Below are 19,167 nucleotides of genomic sequence, written 5' to 3' on the forward strand. Positions count from 1 at the left end.
GTTGGTCAACTTCTCGTTTGATTCCCTTTCTGTTGCTGTGCTGATTTTTTGTTTTGTTCCAGCATCTTTTTGTCGTGGGCAAGCTCCCATTTTAGGTTTAAGGTTTAGCATCTTGGGGAACCCAGTTTGCTGTTGGAAAACATAGTTTGGCTGGCAGAAGAAATGGAACACAATCTGATCTTAAGACATTGGGGAAGGAGATTCCTGCATGTCTTTCTCTACTATTTAGACTTTGGTGTGCAGAACAGAAAGGAGGTTGCCTTCTAATGAAGTCTCATCTAATGAAAAGTAAGACAGGGGTGATATTGCAGCAGTGTTCCAATATTTGAGGGGCTGACACAAAGAAGAGGAGGACAACCTATTCTCCAAAGCACCTAAAGGCAAAACAAGAAGCAATGGATGGAAACTAATCAAGGAGTGAACTAACCTAGAAATAGAAATTTCCTAACAATGAGAACAATTAACCAGTAGAACAGCTTGCCTTCAGAAGTTGTGGATGCTCCGTAACTGGAAGTTTTAAAGAAAAGTTTGGACAGCCATTTGTCTGGAATGATATAGGGTCTCCTGCTTGAAAAGGAGTTTGGACTAGAAGATCTCCAAGGTCCCTTCTCACCCTATGATTTTGTATTTTATTAGTGACACAGGTTTTATAACTTATACTGGAAATAATTATTTACAGAAAATACATACTACAGATAAACAAAGACTAGTAGCAAGCTACAGATTAACATGAAGAGAGTCAAAGGAATGTGTTCTCACTGTGTGTGAATCTCTGAGAACAAAGAAGGATGTGATCTCCATTTAGACATCTCTTAGACAAAAAGTAGGCAGAGTGATAGAGAAAAGACAGCACAGAACCAATTCTTAACTAACTACACCCTATTGCCCCTTGTGATCAACAACAGGTCATGAAGTGCTGAAGAGTCCTTGCCCCAGATTGGTACCTTCAACCATGAGCAAGTGTTTAACATCTTTTATATTCCTTCCACTACCATTCACTCTAAAAAAAGATATGGTAGACAGTCAATGACAATCTGATTGCAAAGGCCATGCCATTCTTGATTAATGGTTAGACAATCCATCATTAGGACCAATACTGCTGTCTTCCACCAAAGCGTTTTGAAAACAAGGAAGTACCAAAAGCTAAAATCAAAACCTATTTCAATGTTGGCAAACTGAACCTTCTTTTCAAATTGCCATGGTCAGCTCCCAAACTATACCATGGAAACCATGGACCAGTCTTAAACAGGAACAAATTCTACTGCTGCCATCACAAAACACTCAAGTTTCACAACATGTTGAGGGGATTCAATAAAAATATTTTCTAAAGCAGTCTTCTCAGAAACACACTTTGAATTGGTCTACTTTGTTTTGGATTCAGGGTTAATACTAAGGAACAATTTTTAAATGAAAAATACTGTTTCAAAAACATCAGAAGTAAAGAAATGTGATAATATGTTTATCTAAATTCATTTAAGTAAACCTGTTAGGACTCTACAAACCTAGCACTTCAATTCTTCAATGAATGTATATTGCATTAAACAAACTCTTATCACAGAATATATCTGGAGGGAACAAGATAATATTAAAGTAAATGTGCACATGGAAAAAGGAAAACAGATTCACAGCAGTAGGTGGAAATAAATTAAATGTTTAAAAATAAGGGAGTAATTGAATCCTATAGCTATTTTCATACATTAAAAACACAATACCATGTAATCCTAGAAAATCAATACAGAGCTCTGAAGCTTTAAGGCAGCATAAACTTGCACTTATTTTTACATAATAATGGCTAAGCTGACTTATACTTGGGCACATTAGTTTTTGGCTAATAATTAAATACAGTTCTGTGAACAAAGAGTTTTAAATTTTCTGAATTTTTGCATATCTTTGCCACTAAAAGTTTGCTTATGGAGTAAATGAGACAAGCACTAAACATTGGTGCTATTTGCTCACTCTGAATCCTTTTATACCTCAGTTGCACCCATATGAAATTTTGATAACAGTGTCAAAGATATTCAGAAAAAAACTGAAAGGGGGAGGAAAATACCATTTCACAGAACTGGCATCTCTTCAAAGAGTTTCATCTCTGAAATCATTCATGAAGTTGTCTGCTTCAACAGTATCTGCTGGAAGAGAAGGAATGTATTGATCTATTGGGGGCTGAACTGCCACTCATGAATTAGATTTTTTATTCATATACAGAATAATATGCATATTGAATTATATGTCTATAGATGTAGGAAATCTAAAATCCATGAGCCTCTTGCTTCTGCTTGCCTCTCCCATTCTAATGTTTAAAGATTCTTTTAATTAAAAAAAATGAAAGAACCTGGGATACTGCTAGGCAGCAGTTTTTGGCATTATTCTTAGTTATAAATCTATTTACAAGCTGTATAAATATTTATTAACATTATTACAAAACAAAACAAAAAGTGAATGATTGAAACCTAGCTTTTTGTTGGAGCTTGCTCACATGTGCCGGAGAAAAAACTTTGAAGAAAGACAATGGTCCAGAGCATCTTCTGATGTTAGAGAGGATGCTGGGGGATCCACAACATTTCATCAACCAATCCATCCAAAATTCTACCTTTAATCCCAGGTGTCAATCCAGTAAAACAAAGCCAGATATAGTAATGTATGACAATGAAAAGTGTCATGGCTTGGTTTGCTGAGTCAATCAGAACCAAAAATTATTTAATCAAGGCAGGGGTTTTCTGCATTTTTTTCTCATAGCCTTATGGGTAGCAATAAAGAATAATTTTAACTCAGGGTTGAAATGAGGGGTTTCTGGGGGGGCTTTCTGAGCTTGGAAGTTTTCTTGATCAAGATGTTTCATTACTCAAATTAGGTTAACATCTTCAGTGGTAGTAAGAAGTGGGCCCACAGAAAGGCCTCAAGAAAACAACCAAGCTCAGAGAGCACTGAAGACTCCTTATGGATAGCTTGAAAGAATCTGCATTTATAAGTTAATGCAACAATTTATTGCGAACTTATCAGCCTGAAATCCAATTCTTAGAAGTGGCATGTTTGAATTATGTATTTTTATGATGGAATTTTTAATCAATGTTAATTTATTTGAATTGGCAGAAATAATAGAAAAGTATTATAGAAGTAGATTCACCAGAAAAAATAGGTGTGGCTGTTGAGACTATGAACTTCAACATTTCTTCCCTAGTCATCAAGGGATTGGGAAAAATCACTATATGAACCAGAAAGGTTCAGCTTCAAGAAATTAAAATATAGTTCTTGTGCACTACAAACCGGTGACCCTTTCATTCTTTAATAAAAGCTAGGCACAAGTCAATTTTTCATTAAAGAGCCTTTATAGTAATGAGCCATTTTTAATTCAGGGATAATTTCAGCCATTCTTCTCTTGATTAGAGGAAGCTTGGCCTTCCTTATGTGTCGCTTAGTAAACTTGTAAATTGGATTTATTGAATTTTGCCTATTATTTGTATAATGAGATATTATACAATTTTAAAAACTGAAATACTATCTGGGAATAAAGGTATCATTCATATCTGAATATGAGTATAAATACATAGTGCATGTTTGTTCTCCCTGCCTTCTATTCACTCTCAGATCCCACTTGCTTCGCTAACAATATTCTATCAAAGATCCATTTATGCAGCAGCACAAACAGCATAGAGAGCATACAGTTTATGAGAGTAAATTGACAGCTTTGACAGCTCTAAATGCACTAAGGGCACTATCATTGCAAATTAGTCCACATTCCCAATTCAAACAAAGCGCTTTAGATGTGGGGCTGCTGCAGAGCTTTTAATTCAGTATAAGAAATAACAAATACCAGTTTACTAGCATGCACAAATTATAAATACTGAGGTTTTGTTTTTTTTATTGCTTTCACCTTTCTGATAGTCTGATTCTTCTGGGTAATTATTCCACTTCCCTCAGTACATTATACAGTCCTTTCTATAAAAAAAGACCAATCATCTAATAATGAACAGCAAAACATAAACAGTTCTGCAGGATGGTGAGTGCATAATAGCAAAATGCATTATCCAAGTATACTTTTTACTAATTTTCCTGCAACTAATAATCAAGGTAAGATTATTACAGGGAATGAATTGTGCAGGTGGGTTTCAAAATTTGTGTGCACAGTCTAAAATTTCCTGGCTCAAGATGAAAGGCAGAAAATACAGCTTTCACTGATAAATATAAAATTACAGCAATAGATGCCAAATTTAATAATTCCTCCCCCCACCCCTCCTTTTCTTCCCTTTTTGATAAACCTGAATATGATTTTTGGCATGCAAAACACTTTTTTCTCCCAACCAGTTGTTCAACATAGCATATTTTTCCGTGCAGTCTTATCATGGCAAGGAAATGTTCCTACAAAGGATAAGTGAAAAGTGCTGGGAGTGTTTCTAAGAGCATATAGTATATACTATATGTAGGATCACCCAAGACAGGAAGGTCATCCAAGCTGCCCAGCTAAAGTAAGAAAATCCAAATCTGCCAAGATAATTACAGGGAGAACATAGAATGTAAAATATTTATATGGAAAGCTCAACACAATGAAGGATAAAATGAATCAACTACATGTTGATATCTTAGGAATCAATGAATAGAAATGGACTGGAATTGGATATTTTAAGTTGGATGATCATACAGTTTTCTATTCAAGACTTGAAAACCAAAAAAAAAAAAGAAAAGAAAGAAAGAAAAAGAAAAAAGAAAGAAAGAAAGAAAAAGAACAGCCCTGTTTTCAGAGTCATGAAGGACATAGCAAATATAGCATTGTGTTCAATGAGGTCAATAACCAAATAATATCAGTCAGACCCCCTGGACAAGTTTTTAATATGACAGTTACCCAAGTTTATGCTCCAAACACTGATGCAAAAGAAGAGGAAAATGACATGTTTTATGGTCAAGTCCAATCTGTAACCAACATAACATAGAAATAAGAGGAGCTGCTAGTGGACGGAGGACTGGGATATCAAGGTTGTAAAGAGAAGAACAATTTAACTGATTTTTAGTAACATAGTTCTTTCTTCTTTGTTAACATAGTTTCTAACAAGCACAAATAGCATCTATATACGAGGGCATCAACAGATGGAGAACTCAGGTATCAGCAGTAATATATTTGACTATTTTGGTACAAGGACATGGTCTGCTATGCAGCAAAGATTTAGCCAGAGGCTGACTGTGGAACAGATCACAAACTGCTCATGTGCAAGTTCTACATCAAGTAAAGTAGTGAAAAAAGCTAATCAATTTTAATGAAATGATCTTGAGCATATACATAGCATTTTGAAGGAGAATACTAGGATTCATTCTGAACTTCTGAACCCCATTGATAGACAACCAGAGGAAGTGTGGAATGAAATCAAACACATTGCTAAGGATGAAAGAGAAAAGAGGCTGCTAAAGATCAAGAAGCAGAAGAAAGCAAACTGGATGTCAGAACAAATGGTGGAAATTGCCAAAAGGAGGAGAGAAGCCAACATAAGAAAGACTAAGGTCTCAGAAAGGAACAAAGAATTTCAGAGAACTATTAGAAGATATGGAAAGCAGTATTACAACAATATAATCAATCCCAATATCAAAATAAACACTGACCCTTACATATGTGATTGATTCAACAATGGTAGAAAGTAGGACTGACTGTCATCTCCAACTATAAAGTAATGTCAAAATCACATCAAGAGTTACAAAAATATTCTCAGATGACCTGAGATTAAAGCAGAAACAGCCTTTTTCGTAAGGGAAAAAGTATCTAAGAAATTGTGAAGCAGCATTCAGTATAAAATATCTTTGAACTGAATGCAGTTTGGAGCAAACTGGGAATGACAAGCATGTGATTTTGGAAAATTTAAAATTCTTTGATGATAATAAAAGAGTGAAGTACTATGAATAAACCAATCTCAGTCAAATTCATAAGTGTATCAAAACAATATCAAGTAATTTCTTCTTAAATTATTTGTTGCTTTCAATCTTGGCATCAAAGGTGAACATGCAAAAGTGTCTTCTATCAAACTGCACAACTATACACTTTCCCAAATGTTATGGCACGGTTTCTTTTCAAAATTGTCAGAAAAATGTGTAAATTAAGGAAATTTGCAAATAAAAAATGTTATATTAGAAGTGAAAAGAAAAAAGTGTACATGGTTTGTGCAAATGTTAAGAGTGCAAATGGATGTGAAAATATGAGGCTACAAATAGAATAGAATAGAACAGAAATAGAAATAGACTAGAATAACAGAGTTGAAAGGGCACTTGGAGGTCTTCTAGTCCAATGCCCTGCTCAGGCAGGAAACCCTATACCAGGGATATCAAACTGGTAGCCCATAGGCCGGATGCGTCATGCGCAAGCCATGTCCACCCTAGCTCCATGAAGGGAAAAAACATAATGATACGCCATGTGATGGCAATGTGATGCAGCAAGTTTGACACCCATGCCCAATAATATTTCAGACAAATGGTTGTCTCTTCTTTTAAATTTCTACTGTTAGAGCATTCACAATTTCTGGAGGCAAGCTGTTCCACTACAGATGTGGACAGTGGTGGGATTCAAGTAATTTAACACCCGGTTCTTTGCCCTAATGATTTATTCCAACAACCAGTTTGCCAAACTGTTCAGAAAGTTAACAATTGGTTCTCCCGAAGGGGTGCGAACTGGCTGAATCCCACCACTGGATGTGGAAAATTTGAAAAATATATTTTCCTGCTCCAGTTTAGATTACAAAATCTCAGAGAAACTTTCATTCCTATTTGGAAATTTTATATAGTAACCTTTTCTATGCAAAATATAACTCTAAAATTAAGCTATAAATTAATTCATCCCAATACATATTACAGACAGAAGACTAGACAAAATATTGACTTTTGGTATCCGTGGTTTATGGCAATTCCACATCCACTAAACAACATGGACCAGCCACATTTAGCTTGGAAGACCACCAAAGTAAATAGTTATGTTTGCAAAATCCATGAATAAGTCAATAAGTAAGCAGAGCTAGTTCTTGGGTTTAACATTGAGAAAAATTTTTTAAATTGTAATCAATTTAAATTTGACTTGGCTTAATCATGAATTTCTGACTTTTAATCTTGCAAGATTAAAAATCAGAAATTTATGATTAAGCAAAGTCAAAGGTAGAAAGAAAAAACCAGAGGTAATGTACTATTGCATGGCCCCAGTCAGGAATGTTGCTGAGAGCTGCTTCATGTCACTTACAAGAGTTTCATCTGGATATCATAATGTAAAATTGTATAATCTCCTGTAATTGAAATGGCCAATAGACCAGGAAAGGAATGACTTCAAAAATGTCAGTTCTGAAAGATAGGATATTGTTGGTGCAAGAGTTCAAAGTAGAATAGAATAGAATAGAATAGAATAGAATAGAATAGAATAGAATAGAATAGAATAACAGAGTTGGAAGGGACCTTGGAGGTCTTCTAGTCCAACCTCCTACCCAGGCAGAAAACCCTACATCACTTCAGACAAATGGTTATCCAACATCTTCTTAAAAATTTCCAGTGTTGGGGCATTCACAACTTCTGCAGGCAAGTTGTTCCACTTATTAATTGTTCTAACTGTCAGGAAATTTCTCCTTAGTTCTAAATTGCTTCTCTCCTTGATTAGTTTCCACCCATTGCTTCTTGTTCTACCCTCAGGTGCTTTGAAGAATAGTTTGACTCCTCCTTCTTTGTGGCAACCCCTGAGATATTGGAACACTGCTATCATGTCTCCTCTAGTACTTCTCTTCATCAAACTAAACACACCCAGTTCCTGCAACCGTTCTTCATATGTTTTAGCCTCCAGTCCCCTAATCATCTTTGTTGCTCTTCTCTGCACTCTTTCTAGAGTCTCCATATCTTCTTTACATTGTGGCAACCAAAACTGAATGCAATATTCCAAGTGTGGCCTTTCCAAGGCATTATAAAGTGGTATTAACACTTCAGTGATCTTGATTCTATCCCTCTGTTTATGCAGCCCAGAACTGTGTTGGTTTTTTTGGCAGCTAATTATCCCAGCGTCATTTGCAAGGGAAACAAAAAGAAAAAGAAGAGATCATTGTGTCTTTGCTTTTGTGATCACACAAGTTATCTAAAAGCTGCTTAGAAGTTTCTGGAATCCTTCAGAAACAATGGTTAATATCTTCCGTAATATTATTAAACCTGTGCATATAGCATACATTTAAAGGCTACACTATTGCCCAGAAAGTTCATTATACTATGTAAAAACTGTACATTGTTGATCATATGAATTCTTATGCAATGAGATTTGTGAGTCTCACTGAGACAGATCCAGTCTCCATAACCTGTTTCAATGTCCACCAAGTTAGCCATTCATTGAACTTCGTATTTATTTATCTAAATGATATTCTGGCTATTTATCTAAATTTATTTATATACCGCCCTCCTCCCGAATGATACTCTGGTTCAAGAGCATAATAATGGGAATGAACATATTAAAAACATAGGTTTAGAAGTAGGTTATTTTGAGACATTATGTATTGAAATATATATTTCAATCATTGGCAATTCAAAGCAAAGCCAAACCACACAGCTCAAGGATGAATGGATCTGAAAATGACACATATAATTAGAATGACTTATCATTCTAATCCTAATAAAAACCTTTTTTTTCAAAAGGTGCACAATTTTATTTGATCTGATACACTTTAGTATGTTTTTGTTGCTTCCTTAAGAGATAATTTATCAATAAAAATAGGAAACCCTACTCTGCATATATATTGATACAAGCACCAATAAATTTTCACATTCACTATTTTTTCACATAACTAAACAGAAAAAAGATGTCTCATTTAGGGGGAAATCTTCTCTCTTTTAAATCTTGGTAAGTTTTATGCATAACTGAGTAAGGCAAGTTTGGGATGATTACTCACAAATAAAAGAAGCACATTCTGTTATTCTAGAACAGGGGTGTCAAACTCAGTTTCATTGAGGGGCACATCAGAGCTGTGGTTGATTTTGGGGGGCCAGATGGGTGTGGCCGACTGGGTAGGTGTGGCCAACTTGACGCCACTCTCCAAACTGCTGGCATGTTTCTTCTTCATATTGGGTAGACCGGGCCGAAGCCAGGCTGGCCCCATCTTTCCTCTGTATTGGGTAGACTGGGCCGAAGCCACACTGGTCTGATCTGACCACATCTGGCCTGGATCTGGCCCGCGGGCCTTGAGTTTGACACCCCTGATCTAGAACGTACTTGTATCCAGCTGCAATCTTAAGAAGAGTCAGCTGATTCTTTAGCTTCATCCATGCTTGCTGCTGATTCTGAACTTTGAGCTTTTGGTTTGTTCTATGTAAAATCTCAGATAGTTTGTGAAAATCCAGAAACTCTGGCAGAGTCATCCTCTCATTGATAGATCACAGATAATAGCCTATATCTGCAAGCTGAACGTTCAGTTAAGGATGCTGAAAGCTTCCTTTGAATTACTGAGACCTTGTGTTCCTATATGCTGTGACTAGTTAAGGACCTTGTTGGGCTCCTCACTAGCAACATGACAACACGACCTTGAAAATCATTTGTCAAAAATGTATGGTTTTTTTCCCGTGAATGCAGATAAACTGAGGGATGAAGTCAGCAACTGTGAAAATGTTCTTCAATCTATTCACAGTCTGCAACAAATATATGTAGAGGCATTTTGCTATTTTAGTATCATGTTGCAGAACGCCTATCATAAACTCGTGCAGAGCATTTGAAACAAATTTCTTTAGCGCTATCTTCTTAAGCAGCAAATAACTACTAGACAATCTGTTTTTGCAGTCAGCAGAGTTCTTTAATTTTATGTTGGAAATCTTTTTTCATTTTATTGGGACTCATGCAGGAGATTCCAGAAGGTTTATAGAACATTTTTTTTGTTCCTTCATGTATCTGTAGTCAGTTTTAGAAGCCATGCTGAGCTTTAAAACAGACTGTTTCATTATACTGTACTTCTGCAGCTGTATGTGTTCCTCAATGGCAGCTTGCCTAGAAAAGAGATATTTTGTGATTATTAGAGCTAAGAGAACGATATAATAAAATTATAATATTACAACTGTTATTTGATAATATCCTTTGTGTGCTAGCTTACTGTTTAATAGTCCCAGTTGGTAAATGAATGTTTCTTCATTTCACTAGGAGATCGTTTCTTGACGATACTAGTCTAGGAATTCCTTCGTGTGTAAAGTATCTGTCCCTTGGGATGTGGTGTAACAGAATATTTGTTTCTAGTGTGTGTCTATGTACATACATAGATACATATACATACATACATATACAGTGGGTGTGGGTGCATATAGATATAGATATATATAGTATATGTTTGTTTTCGAGAAAAGACCCTAATACATCAAAACTTGCATACAGTAGATTACACACACACACACACACACACACACACACACACACACACACATATATATGTAAAAAGTTAAAATCTCAGGTGTTTTCCCGCGTCATTAAAAGTCTGTTAGTTGAAATGCTTAAAATCCTGGCTAAAATCCCAGTTTAAAATCCTCCAAAATCCCAACAAAACACTTTGTAAGGTCTTTTGAAACTCTAGCTAAAATCCTAACCAACACTTTAAAAGTTTTCTTTTTGGCAACGTTTCGACAAGCTCTCTAACTTTTCATCATCGGGCCCCTACTTTCAGCTTAAAAACTTTTAATGATGAGGGAAAACACCAGAGATTTTATTTATTTATTTATTTATTTATTTATTTATTTATTTATTTATTTATTTATTTATTTATTTATTATTTATTTATTTAAATTTATATACCGAAGGACTCAGGGCAGTGTACAGCCAAAAATAAAAACATAAAAATATAAAATTTAAAACAATTTAAAAGTATATTAAACAAATTTCACCCATATTGATTACCCCCCCTTTTTTTAAAAAAAGAATTAAAAACAATTAAAAGAGCTATGCGAGCCCAGCTTGCTGGAATAGAAAAGTTTTGAGGGCACGGCGGAAGGTGCGTAGATCCGGGATCCTTCGGATATCCGGAGGCAGTTCATTCCAAAGGGCAGGTGCCCCCACATACACACACCTGCGAAAACTTGAGAAGACATAGATAGATAGATAGATAGATAGATAGATAGATAGATAGACACACACACATTTATATACATGTATATTTATAACATATAATTTTAAAACAGTAGTTACTCAACGAACTGAGGCATATTAATCCTTTAATGACTTGCCTTTATGTGTCTGATTTAACGACATATGAATTGATCTGATTTGAAACCAAGTTTGAATTTTATAATTCCCTTATATGACCCCAAAGAGGATGCTTTTTATCTCTTCACCTCTTGCTATTTACCTCAATACCTCTTGCTATTCACCTACATTCTGCAAAAATTGACTTCTCATCATTGTAGCTCATAAAAATGCACATGGTGATCCATAGTACATCATGGACACTCATCAATCCACAGTATTATGGTCAGAAAACATTATATGAAGTTAATATCAAGATAAAAGAAATGTGAGTGTTTTTTCTCTAGTCTATGCTATGCAGTTTTAATTGGATGTAATGACCAACAATAAAGCTACAAAAATAAACCACACAAAAAAGAAAACAAGCTGCTAGATGATTTTGCTGGATGAAATGCATCACCTCATTAACCTTAGGTTATTCTGCTGACTTGTAATCTATCAGTGCAGAAATAGCCTCCCGGGAAGGAGAATCAGGCCCAGAATAATGACAAAATATCCAGCTGAATTCCCCAGGCAACTATCCTTAGAACCCCCTTCTGCCATTCTTTCTCTATTTCTCTATTATTATTTTTTACAGCTATTGAATAAAGCAAAATTGTTCCCTGTTGACGCTTGAAAGAGTAATTATATATCACTCTTCATTTTTGTGTCATTTGGCTAGCATTCACAAGCAAAAGCAGAGATTATGTGGATTTAGTAATGAGGTTAACATTTTCTACATAAATTATAAATGACTGCAAAAGATCTAAGCTGCTACACATTTTCGATAGCATACAAGGAAACAAAAAGAACATCTCAAGGCTTTTCAAATTGTTTGATATCTACAAAATGTCCATCTCTCATAAAGTAGAAACTAGATATTTCCATAATTTACAATTCTATCTAGTAGTTTACTTCTATTGCTAATATAGAGAATATTCTCCTCTAGATAGAAATGTTTAAATGTAATTACTAGATGACCTCACAAAATACAGACCATTACATAATGTTTATCTCTGCCAATTATATACCTTGGATATTCCCATATATAATATATAATTATATAATATACCTACTAATATACTAATATACCTCCGCACTTTCCGTAAGGCCCTGAAGATGTTTTTATTTCAGCAAGCCGGCCTAGCCTAATTAGGTTTTTTATGGGTTAGTTTTAATTGTATAGCTTGGGGTTTTAAATTGGGGGCCGATTGATTTAATTTATTTTAGCTATCTTAACTTTTATATTGTATGTATTTTAATTTCGGCTGTTCACCACCCTGAGTCCCTAGGGGGAGAAGGGCGGTATATAAATTCAAATATAAATAAATAAATATACCTAGGGGTTTTTGTTAGAATCAATTTCTATGATATGAATAGGAATCATTCTGACTGACCAAACGACCCTGAGTAAGAAATCTCCATATAAATGTTTAATAAAGAAGCATAGATATAAATACAGCAATTTACTAAGAGGTATGCTCATTTAATGTCATTTACAACCCAATTAATAGTGGCTATATCTGTTATATCTAGAAAAATATGCCATCAGCTGCTCCTTTTAAAAGTGAAATACCTTTTACCCAAATTACCAATAGTTTATTTCACTCATGTAATAAAATTGCATCATTATAGTTCTGTATATTTTATTTGGTATACCATGTGTTCCACTTAGTCAAAAGTTCATATAATTAAAATGGAGTCTTTTGGAAGGTCTCTTCTCTTTCATCCTCCAATGAAAGACAAGCAGATGTTCCTAAATTGCCTTATCACCATGGCATCAAAATCGCTTTCACTGGCTTTCTTCTGTTTTTCTTCCACGAAAATGTAAACCAGTTTGCCCTTGACCATGGCATAGAACTATGCTGGCCTCTGATAATAAGATATGCTGGCCTGTGATAATAGAAAGTACCAAAGAATTGATATTTGAACTAAATAAACCCTGTGAATTTTTTTATCTTTCCAAATAATGGTTTTGACTTATGAGCAGTTGATAAACCTCTACCTTACTTCAATTGTTTGGATATTTATACATTTCTGTGATCTATAGTCATTGTTTTCTACAAACCTGGAAAAGTTTCCATGCTAATATTTTCTAAGGAAGAGCCAACAGAAATCTATTGACTTCCTAGTAGATGGAAGCAACCTGTAACATTCAACATGAAGTTGAGAATAACAACTATCTGCCATTTATTTTTATTTTTTATTTTTTATTTGATTTATATGCCGCCCTTCTCCGGAGACTCAGGGTGGCTTACAATGCATTAAGCAATAGCCTTCATACTTTTGTATATTTATACAAAGTCAGCTTACTGCCCCCACAAACTGGGTCCTCATTTTACCTACCTTAGAAAGGATGGAAGGCTGAGTCAACCTTGAGCCTGGGGAGATTCGAATTTACAGTAATTGCAAACAGCTGGTGTTAATCACAATGCTTTTAGTCTGCTGAGCCACCAGGCTCCATTCTTGGAGGTTATAGTGAAGCAAAGTAAGATGGAATCTGAGCAACAACACTTATGGAAATAAGATATATCCATGACGTATGGCCTCACCATCCTCAACAAATAGATTATTAGTTAACTAAATATCTAAATAAAGATAGTCCTTGACTTATGACCACAATTAAGCCCCAAATTTCTGTTGCTAAATTAGACATTTATTAAGTGAATTTTGACTCATTTTTTGACCTCTCTTGACATAGTTGTTAAGTGAATCACTGAACTGTTAAGTTAGTAACACAGTTCTGGCTCTGGCTTCCCCATTGACTTTGCTTGTCAGAAGGTCACAAAAGGTGATTACATGACTTTGGGACATTGCAACCATCATAAATATGAATCAGTTGCCAAGTATCCAAATTTTGATCATTTGACCAAGGGCCATAAGTGTGAAAGGTAAGAAACATTAGAAAGGTATATTAATTACAAACTTGAATGTTTTGTTACTATTATGATTTAAACTTATTGACTGCCCAACTTTTTTATTATTTGCATTGGGCAAATTATATAATTGGAAATCCAGCTCAATTCCATTAAACTTAAGTGGTGACCTTTGATTCTTACTCTGTACCTTTCAAAGACTCCAGTCTCTTTATCAAAACACATCCTGAATATTCTGTCCCTTTCTTTGCTTCTGCTTTTTGTAAAGTACTAGCATTGTGCATTGTTATCTTTTTCACTCTTTCTCAAAGTGTGCTGGGAATACTGAACAGGCCACAATTTAAGTTTTACAAGTAAACCCGAATAAAACATATTTTGGGAGCTCCAAAGACTGTTGTATAACTGGATGGCTTTCTAGTACATTGAAATAAAAGCAAAAAGATATTGTATTCTATCAGTGACTAGAGGAAAGCATTAGTGGAAAGATAAGAAGCAATTCTGAAGGAAAATGGATACATGTAGCTTGACTATAACTTCACTTTTACTAACCCTATCTGTAAAATGGTTCTCCAATGCAGTATTTATCATCTTCCAAACCAGGTTCACTGAGTGATTATGATTAATTAAGTCAGTATTAACTTAGATGACTTTCAGGGCTGGAAAAACATGAGGCCTTTGAGATATTGCTCAGTTTAACTTTGACTATCTTGATACCATTAGGTAGCATGGTGAAGTTGTAAGATATTGCAGTTTAGTAACATCTATAAGATCACAGATATGTACTTCTCATAGCGTAAAAATATTGGTTTGAATGCTTAGAGTGGATTCATTGAAAGTACAATTCAGGTTCATAACTAATTGTTAGGCATGAAAGACAAAGTCTACACGTAAAGATCCAATTAAGTTGATTATTGCTAAACTGCCTATGCACAGGAATCTTCTCAACTAGTTGTTGGCATCTGCTTAGAGTTAGATAAGAGTCCATGTATTTCAAGGGAAGGTTGGATTTAGTTCACTTGCGGCTACATAGAGTTTCTAGGCTGATTCCTCTTTTAACTCCACCAGATTCTTCCATCCCTCCTCTTACATAATAAAAATATATTTTTAATAAATAAATCAATTTTTGACTGAAATGATCCAGAAATTTATAGAATGAACAAAGACATAATTTTAAGTCTTTCCATTCTTCCTAGTAGTCCCATTATGAATCTGTTAAATGAACAAAATTTAGTAGACATACAAGTGCTCCAGAACCAGTTTCATAGTGGACTTAGCAGGAGAAATGACTTTAATCAAGTTAGAAGTATTTCAGTAAATGGAGGAAATCAGTGTCATTGAAATCTAACATAACTTTACAAGATATATTTTCTCTAAGTGCCTATTCAAATCTCTGATTTGCCAACAAAAATAGTCCCCACCCCTTTCCTCTCTTCTCCTCAGCACATGAATAGGACACATTATGCTTAATTGAAAACTGCAGTCAGGAAAGCAATCAGGCTGACATGCCTAATAACAGGCATGCTTATTAAAGTATCATTATAAGCTAAATTAAAATTGCATTCCTTTTCTAAATATGAAAGCTGCTATTGTTGTAGGATGTGAGTCGCTTCGTAATGGAAATTCATGCAGGGGAAAAAGGAATCAAAGCTTTTGTATATCCTTCATTGCGAGCCTCACATTTAATGGAAATATTTCAGAGACATCCCTGTTTCTTATAATTTGTATTTCCCTTTCAGCCAGGAGAATAACGTTAAGACAAAACTATCATTTTAGCTCTTTCCCTCTCACTTCAATCTTAGCATGAGATGATAGTCATTTTTCTCATAGCACTGGATGCCCCAAAAGACGTGACTTGGGGGCATAATATACTGTATATGCCTGAACAAATCCCAGAATGGTTAATGTAAAGTTAAATAAATAAATAACAACAGCAAAATTGGGGCATCTCCTGCCAAAAGGAGCAGGGCCACTGTTTTATTTTATTTTATATAACTGGTTTTCAATGGGTAATACTTGCATTCCCAAGGGTGACTATTAAAGAAAATACAAAGTGCTAATTAGTTTTGTAATCAAATTTTATTGCATTTATTTAATTTGTTTTTCACCTTAATTCTAGCCACACAAGGAAGGGCACCATTGCCTCCCCATCTTGGGAGGCTAAGCTGATATAGGGAATAATCCATAGTTGCCTAGTGAGCTACCACCAATGCTGGGATTCACCTGGTTTCAGCTGGTTTGAGCGAATTGGTAGTTAAATTGATGGCTGGCTCTGCCCTGCCCCTTCCAGGAGTCCCCATGCACCCCAGTTTGGCTCCCAGGTAAGTGCAGGGAGATCTTCTAGACCCAAAACAGGGCATAGGGGGCAGCACACTTCCCCACAGCCTGTTTTCGCTCCCAGGAGGCTTCAGGGAGACCCCCCCTAGGCCCAAAATGGGGTGTGGGGTATGGCACACCCCCTGTGGCCCATTTTCACTCCCAGGAGGCTGCAGAGCAGCTTGCTAGGCCCAAAACAGGGCACAGGGGGTGGCGCATCCCCCCATGGCCCATTTTTGCTCCTAGGGGGATGCAGGAGACTGAGTGCTGCCTGTCACATCCCTGGCCACACCCTTCATGGCCACACCCACCCAGCTGGTCATTAGGGCAGAGAACCGATTGTTAAATTATTTGAATCCCACCACTGGCTACCACCTATAAATCCGATACCCAATGCCCTGCACTTTTTCCTCATATCAAGAATGGAGAACCTATAGTCCTTTTAGGTATTACTGGAAGGTACAGCTTCCAATGCCCCTTACTGGCCATGCTGGCTGGAGCATATGGGATGGAGATGCTGCAACATTGAAAGAATTGCATATCCTACAGTCCTTCATCCTCAACAGGAATGGCAGATACTTTTCCTAAAATCTCTGATTCTTTCTAAAGTAGGGAACATCTATAAAAGATTCATAAATCCATTTCATTTGATAAATTAGAAAAAGGTAATCAGATTCAGGGCAAAATTGAAAAACAGTTATTTTGAGAAGGATTCTTAAATGAATTTTTAGAAGTACTTAAATAATACAAATTGACATCAGTTCTTCTTATCACACAATTACTAGCCTATGGGGAGGAATGTTAGAAGAAGCCCATTAGTCCAATCCAGGAGTGGGTTTCACTTACCTTTGCTACCGGTTCGCTCGCGTATGTGTCACTTTTGCACAAGCGCAGAAGCTTCTGCGCATGCACAGATCATATTTGATGACGTCCGGGCCTGAACCAGGACAAATCGGTAGCAACCCACCACTGGCCCAATCCCTTCTGCTGCTCAGTGCTCCAGCTGTCTTTTCACTCTCTGTTCTATCACCTTGTCTTCTTCCTGGAATGCTAAATGGTTGGGTTTATAATAGACAGACAATTACCAAAAATGTAGAAAGTGTGTATTGTTGTTAGGCAGCATAGATTTCCACTTCACTTTATTAACAACATAACAAACATGACTAAATGACTGCAGGCAGTATTAAAGCACTAATTGGAAAAGCTATCAGAAATTAGATACTTCTCCTATCAGTTGTCCGCTCAATTTATTAAATTTCAACTACAATAAACTTGCATATGTAAGAATGGATCTTCTGTCCACAAGTCTGGATTGATCTTGCCATTATGAAGAATGGTTTTTGTTTTCATTAGTTTCCTTGCAAAAAAAAAAAAAAAGTATTATGTCCATTATAGGGTAAACTTTAAACAATTTGAGGACAGATAACAAAAGCATTCACCCCAACCCTGATCCTGGCACAGTGCTTTTGAAAGAAGTTTAAAGGAAAGAAAATAATGTTAGATCAAATATTTAGTCAATATTAAAAGGAATACTTTGCTATAATAAGGAAAAGGAACACAGATGTCAAAAGGGCATTATACTCTTTGAAGCAAATTGGAATGTAATGTTCCTTTAAACACTAACAAATAGTAACATCAATCTTCTGCTCTGTAGAGATTCTTATACTACCTGGAAAAATAAGACAATACAATATACTGTGTTTCCCTGAAAATAAGACCCTGTCTTATATTTTTCTGAACCCTGAAATAAGTGCTTGGCCTTATTGCCATGTGCTCAAAAGCCCGATTGGGCTTATTATCAGGGGATGTCTTATTTTGGGGAAAACAGGATATACATAGGCACTCAATTATACTAAGTTTCTCTTATCAAAAAACAATGGCAATTGCAGCTGTTTCAAGCACAAACAATAACAATCCTATACACCAGAAGAAACTTCTGACCAGTTCTGTGGTGAGTAGAACTTCAGCTATCCTTTTCTTTATGGTCTACAGAATTATAGCAGTCCCTTAATTAATTTTAATTACTGCATCTTTCTATCTTTCTATCCATCTATTTTTTTTTCATATCCTACTAAACAAAATGGAAGAAAATGGAAGAAAAATCGAAAAGCATGCTTAGCTTAGCTGCACCTTTGAATTAATTATAATCTGTATTTTAATTTAAACTTAAAGACCACAAGAAAATGCAGATGGAACATCAAATGATAAAGAGAGTAAAATAATCACATTAGTGAGATGGAGATGTTGACAAACATGAAAAATTACTGATTGTTTAGGCCTGATTTTGATAACCCAACCATCCAAGCATAAAATTGACTCAACCCAGCACATTCTGACAGCAAGCACAATTGAATAAAATTTAGCAACCTTGTAGAAATGTTGCTAGACTGATCTACTTGTAAAAACTGTATAATCTCTATTTCAGGCCAACTCATACATTTACAAAAGGTAGACAATCTTACTTTAAGTAATCTACAAGGGATAGCACAGCCAGATCTTAATGGTTTCATCCAAGCAGAATACACAGAAGTGTCCTGAATATGGAATGCTACTGACAACATCTTTGAGGGTAATGCATTAAATCTTGCCAGTATATGTGTACTTTTACCCAGAATAATGTATGCAAGAACTGCGAGAGGTCTGCTACATAAATGCTCTGTCCATGCCTATTCAAAATAATATGCTAGCTATTGGTATAGAGCTAAACATCGCGGAGACAAAATATTTTATTAATGATTATCTTCTTGCTCAAAGGTTGCTATAAGCAATCAGTATTTCTTGGGATTTGCTTGAGGATTA

At 35.6% G+C, this 19,167-nt stretch overlaps 1 protein-coding gene across 1 annotated transcript in view; it reads right to left on the bottom strand.

Moving 5' to 3' along the window:
* SGCZ (sarcoglycan zeta) overlaps positions 1–19,167 on the bottom strand; it is a 579,653-nt gene that overhangs the window by 322,340 nt on the left and 238,146 nt on the right. The gene's annotated exons all lie outside the window — the stretch shown is intronic.

The sequence above is a fragment of the Pantherophis guttatus genome, chromosome 8 (genome assembly GCF_059756535.1).
Source record: "Pantherophis guttatus breed Tessera chromosome 8, ASM5975653v1, whole genome shotgun sequence".
NCBI classification, from domain to species: domain Eukaryota; kingdom Metazoa; phylum Chordata; class Lepidosauria; order Squamata; family Colubridae; genus Pantherophis; species Pantherophis guttatus.